Raw genomic sequence first — 6,000 nt, 5'->3', positions numbered from 1 at the left:
ACTCAGTCTTGGACGCCCTCGGGAGGCTCTGCTCTGCCCCAGAGGTGGTGCTCCCTCAGACTCAGTCTTGGACGCCCTCGGGAGGCTCTGCTCTGTCCCAGAGGTTCGCTATGAGTCGAAATGCACTTGATGGCAGAACCTTCGGTTTGGTTTGGATCATTAGTAATATATACTTGTACCTTATGTAATGTTAAAGTGTATCTATCTGTATGTTTATATGCAATGTTTCCAACCCCCAATGACAAAGTTTGGATTTATAAAGATACGTATAATAAAAGCCAATAATGAGGGGGGGGGAAATTGAGGCCTTTGACTTATGTCAGAAGCCATTTACCATGAAACCACTGGAACAGAATCCAGTTTTAACTCAACAACTACTTGTTTTAATTGGCCGTTAGTGTTCCAAATTTCATGTATAGCTAACATTTTCTAAAATTTTAAAGGTCGCCTCAATTTTTTGGAATTTTTTAATTGAGAATACTATATGTGGTATATATGTTGTATAAATCTTGAGACTTATAAACCTTTATTAGCGCAGATTTTAAGAATTTCTTTTTTTACTTATATAGGTAATAACATATGTAAAGAATGTGAATAATTTTAAAAAGAAGTTAAGTGAAAAATAAGCTTCCCACTCTCAAGTTGGCTCAGTTTTTACCAGAAGAGGTCACTGGCTTGTAATATATTCTTCAATTCATACAAAAATATAAAATCTAAATCGAGAATTTTTTTTTAATTACAGGAAAAAAATCCCTTTTAGTTTCAAGTATTAGCTTGGTGTTAAATGTCAGAGATGCAACCTTGAGCATACGAATGAGGTTACCTCAGTACAGAAATGGTGTGTTCTAATGATGTGGCATTGCATGATACCTTCCTGACATGAATGCTGAAGACAAAACGGGTGCATTAGCAAATGTGGTGAAGAAAGATGATCGTGCCCAGCTATTAAAAGATAGAGCTTCTAGTGTCTTACAGGCTTATAGTTAAATAAGCGGCCATCTAGCGGGGATGCAAAAAGCCCACATGGAAGAAGTACTCCAGTCTGTGTGATCAACCAAATCTATGTGAAAGGGTGTGGATTTAGTGGAGATCCAAAACCCACCTGTCAGATAATTGGACAGTCCCCCTCAGAAGGGCCACGTGGAAGGGATGGTAGATCCAGGGTGTGATATGGCATGGATGAACCACATAACTATCCTCTAGTTCTTTAGTATTTCTGTTCCCTTACAATTATGGTTTTGATTTGTTTTACCTCATTAATCATGTTAGATTTGATGTTCATTTGTATATTTAAGATCGTTCTGTACATGAAAGTCAAGATAGATAGCCCATCAGAAACAGTAACAGGAGTAATGGTTCCTTGAAGGTATGGGAAAGAGAATGGGGAGCTGTTAGGATTGATGACTGCATAATCCCACTCAATGGGATTGAACAACAGAATTGGATGTGAATGGATATATTGCGTAAGATGTGGCCAAAAAAGGAATAAGGGTTCCTGGGGGGTCTGGTGGGGTGGAAGGGGAGCTGATATCAAGGAGTTCAAGAAGAAAGAAAATGTTTTGAAACTGATGGTGGTAACAACTGTGTTACACTGCTTGAAGTGTTGAACTATGGAATGTTATGATGTCTATAAGAGCTCCCAATAAAATGAGGTTGGTGTTGTTGAATTGGAGAGTTTTGTTGCTTATATATTTGCCACAATTAAGAAATATAATTATATGAATAACAATGAGTACAAGGAAGAAGAAAATCTAGAATTGATTGTGGTGATGATTGTACAGCCTTTATTGATATGATTGAATTATTGAATTGTATGACATGTGGATGAAGTGCCAATAAAACTTTTGAGGAAAAAAAGAAAAGAATGAGATTACCTAACAAGAGTAAGGGAATTTTCACAAAACCATGCTGAGTATCCAGATGTGTCTTGTGTATGGTTTCTTTGACCTAATGTAATGATATTAAGGTTCATCGTGTTGTAGCACATGTCGGTATATAATTTATTCCTTTTTATTGTTGAATAAAATTCCATTGTATGGGTACACATATTTTATTTAGTCAGTCATTAGTTGACATTTAGATGTTTCTAATTTTTCACTAATACTGTGTGGCTGTGAATATTTATAGTGTCTAGGATTTTTGTGTGAACGTCTTTTCACTCCCCGTGGGTAATAACCCTAGGATTAGCAATGTTGGGTGGAGAAAGGAGAACTGAAAAGGGGTTGGCATCAGTTAGTTGACCACCTCACACTTGATAAGGGGGAAGGAAAAGCAGACCTCAGCATTAGTGGAGGCAGATTTCTACGTGGTCAGATATGCACCACCTTCTAACAGTTCTGCCACAAGCTGCCCCTCCAACCCCATTCCCTAACTTTTCAGTTGAGGTGGTAATTCATGACGATGGCCACACAGACAGTACTCATGGTTACAGGATTTCTTCGAGACATTAGCAGGTTACCAAAGCTCAAGTCATTTGTTAGGACAGGACAACCTCTTCTCAGTCGGGCCTGCAGGCAGGGCACTCTGGTCTTTGACCTTTCAATTATGTGGCCTGAAGCTCTTTGAAGGCAGCCAGTAAATGCCCAGAGGCCCTGCCTTCTGCCGGAAGCCTCTGTCCAGCTCCTTGGGTCAGCAAACCGACACCAACTGTAATGAAAGGATGTTGCCCTGTGATGTAAGGGTGCCCGCCGTGCAGTCAATGATTGAATATGGCTCTTCTAACCATAACGTTCGTTACTCCCCCCAAACTACTTGTTTCTGATAGGTCTGAGTAAGAAACGGGGAGCAGCACTGATCAGCTTGTATGTTTCAGCTGTGAGCAATTGTGACAGGGTTCATTTTCGTTGCCATCCTGCTGGATATAAAATGAACCTTCTCAGAAGAAGGAAGGGGTAGCATCTCAGTACGGGGATGAGAGAAGAGCAGAGTAGAGGGTATGCCCTGTGGACCAAGAGATCCAAGAAACAGCAGCAGCAGCAGGAGCCCAGAGCATGAAACGGCAGTGGACTTGGCAGCTCATGCAGCAAATAAAGCTGAGTGCTTTCAGACTGGAGTCGGAGTTGTGGAATTGAGGGGCCTAGGCTTGATAGAACTTGCTCTTCAGATTGAGGCCTGTGGAGGAGTGGCATGTTTCTGGGCATTTACTGGCAGCTCTAAAAAAAATCTTCGTAACACTGCCCAAGCAGGACAGGACAGAAGACCGAGGACCAGAGACCACTGCTGGACAGGGCAGAGCCTGTCCTGACTGGACACCTTTATTCTGAGCATTTCTCACCTGAATTATACCTGTCAGCCCGTAATTATGAGTATCCTCCGAGTATTGTGTGGCCACTGCAGTGAATTATTGAACCCAGCTGAGAAACAACGAGTGCCTTGGGAGAGATAACAGGCGACCTTTGCCTCTCAGAAACCTGCCTTGGCGGATGCTGGTGTGGTATTTGATCCCCTTCCCTGTGTGCAGCTGTTGGAGGTCAGACATCAACCCACGTCATTTGTCACTCTTCACACTTGGGTCTTACGGTAACTGCCAGACAGTTTTCCAAATGGCTGCGTTATTTTACATCCCACCCGCAATGCAATGATATACTTGCTAACACTTGTATTATATGGTTTAATTTTTTTTTAAATTTGAGTCCTTTTAGGGCATATGAAGTGGTATGTGGTGTAGTATTTGATGATGTTGAACATCTTTTATGTATTTAATGGACATTTTTCATATCGCTTGGGAGAAATGTCTATTCAAACCCTAAAAACATGTTTAAGTTGGGTTACTTGTCTTTAAAAAAACAAAACAGCTTTTATTGTGAATTAGGGGAAGGTTTACACTTCAGATAATCGATTTTGCATTCAACAACTAAAGGGTTGCTTGTCCTTTTATCAGGAACTCTGGTAACATAATTGTGAGTATCTTCACAATTGTCGTTACGGGTTGGGCTGCTAACCAGGAGCTTACATTGAAAGCACGGGGTAAAGATGAGTCTTTCTACTCACGCAAAGTGTTTCAACCTTGGAAACCCACAGAAGGGCAGCTGTACCTTGTCTTGCAAAGTCTCTGTGAGAGAATTGACTTTGTGGCAGTGAGTTTTTGTTTTTTTGTCATTTTATTGGGGGCTCATACAACTCATCACAATCTATACATACATCAATTGTGTAAAGCACATTTGTACATTCGTTGCCCTCATCATTCTCAAAACATTTGCTCTCCACTTAAGCCCCTAGCAACAGCTCCTCATTGCCCCCCTCCTTCCCCTCTCTCCCCTCCCTCATGAACCCTTGATAATTTATAAATTATTTCACCATAACTTACACTGTCCGTCGTCTCCTTTCATCCACTTTTCTGTTGTCCGTTCCCCAGAGAGGAGGTTATGTGTAGATCCCTGTAATCGGTTCCCCTTTTCTACCTTACCCTCCCAGTATCGCCACTCTCACCACTGCTCCTGGAGGGATCATCGGTCCTGGATTCCCTGTGTTTCCAGTTCCTGTCCGTACCAGTGTACATCCTCTAGTCTAGCCAGATTTATAAGATGGAATTGGGATCATGAAAGTGGGGCAGGGGCAGGGGTGGGGTGGGGGAAAGGAAGCATTTAGGAACTAAAGGAAAGTTGTGTTTCATCGTTGCTACACTGCACACTGACTGGCTCGTCTTCTCCCCGCAACCCTTCCATAACGGGATGTCCAGTTGCCTACAGATGGGCTTTGAGTCCCCATTCTGCACTCCCCCTCATTCACAATGATAATATTTTTTTGTTCTTTGATGCCTGATGCCTCATCACTTCGACACCTAGTGATCTCATAGGCTGGGGTGCTTCTTCCATGTGGGCTTTGTTGCTTCTGAGCTAGATGGCCGCTTGTTTACCTTCAAGCCTTTTAAGACCCCAGATGCTATATTTTTCGATTGCCAGGCACCATCAGCTTTCTTCACCACATTTGCTTATATACCCACTCGTAGTGGGGAGGTGAGCATCATGGAATGCCAGTTTAATAGAACAAAGTGTTCTTGCATTGAGGGAGTACTTGAGTGGAGGCCCAATGTCCATCTGCTACCTTAATACTAGACCTATAAATATATGCACATAGATCTATTTCCCCATCCTCGTATATAAATATATTTACATATGTACATGCCTTTATTTAGACCTCTGTAAATGCCCTTTGGCTCCTAGCTCTTTCCTGTTTCCTTTTCCTTTCCTCTTGTCCCACTATCATGCTCAGCCTTCATTTGAGTTTCAGTAATTCCTCTCGGATATCGCCCTACCAGGCCTCATACTCCCTCCTCACCATCGATTTTAGATCACTTGTTGTTCCCTTGTCCCTGGGTTTGTTAACATCCACTTCCATCCCCCCTCATCCCCCTCTCCCATGTCCCCTCGGAACCTTTGGTCCCATTGTTTTCTTCTCCAGATTGTTTATTCAGCCTATCTTTTCTAGATAGACCTACAGAGAGAATAATATGCACAAAAAACAAGACAGCAAAACAAAGCAACAAAAGAAAACAACAACATAAATAGTAAATAGCCTGTAAATAGTTCAGGGTCTGTGTTGACCTTTAGGAGTGTTTTCTGGTCAAATCTGAAGGGGTGCCATGCCCTGGCCCCAAAGTCTATTTTTGGTATTCCCTGGGGACTTCATTGTTTTGCCCCCCTTGCTGTTCTGTTGCAATGCCCTTAGTGTTTTGTCTCAGTGTGGTGGGGTCAGATCAAGTGCAATTCCCGCATTGTGTCTCCAGTGTTGTCCCCCGTAGTGCTATGGGTAAGTGAGGGACGTTGTGTGGAGCCAGCCCTATGGTCCTTTCTGTGCATTGGCTGCTCTGAGCAGGGATATCATCACCCTCAGGGTTTGGTGGACCAAGATGTGCTCCACCCTCTCTTCCTCCCCCTTCGTTTGCTCCCATGTGCTCTGATCAGACATGCCCCTTTTCCGGAGCTGTAGCTTCAGTGTTGTCCTCTGAAGTGAATTCTGTGGGGTCAGGAGGCTGTCCTGGTAGTTGGGCTTGGGGCTCCC

At 42.8% G+C, this 6,000-nt stretch overlaps 1 protein-coding gene across 1 annotated transcript in view; it reads left to right on the top strand.

The window, feature by feature from the left end:
- The window catches only part of TULP3 (TUB like protein 3), a 70,964-nt gene that overhangs the window by 44,249 nt on the left and 20,715 nt on the right, over positions 1 to 6,000 (top strand). The gene's annotated exons all lie outside the window — the stretch shown is intronic.

Source organism: Echinops telfairi, unplaced genomic scaffold (assembly GCF_000313985.2).
Source record: "Echinops telfairi isolate 266 unplaced genomic scaffold, ASM31398v2 ScPeMD7_6273;HRSCAF=7185, whole genome shotgun sequence".
NCBI classification, from domain to species: domain Eukaryota; kingdom Metazoa; phylum Chordata; class Mammalia; order Afrosoricida; family Tenrecidae; genus Echinops; species Echinops telfairi.
The sequence above is the reverse complement of the archived record's forward strand: the minus strand, read 5'-3'. Positions and strand labels throughout refer to the sequence as shown.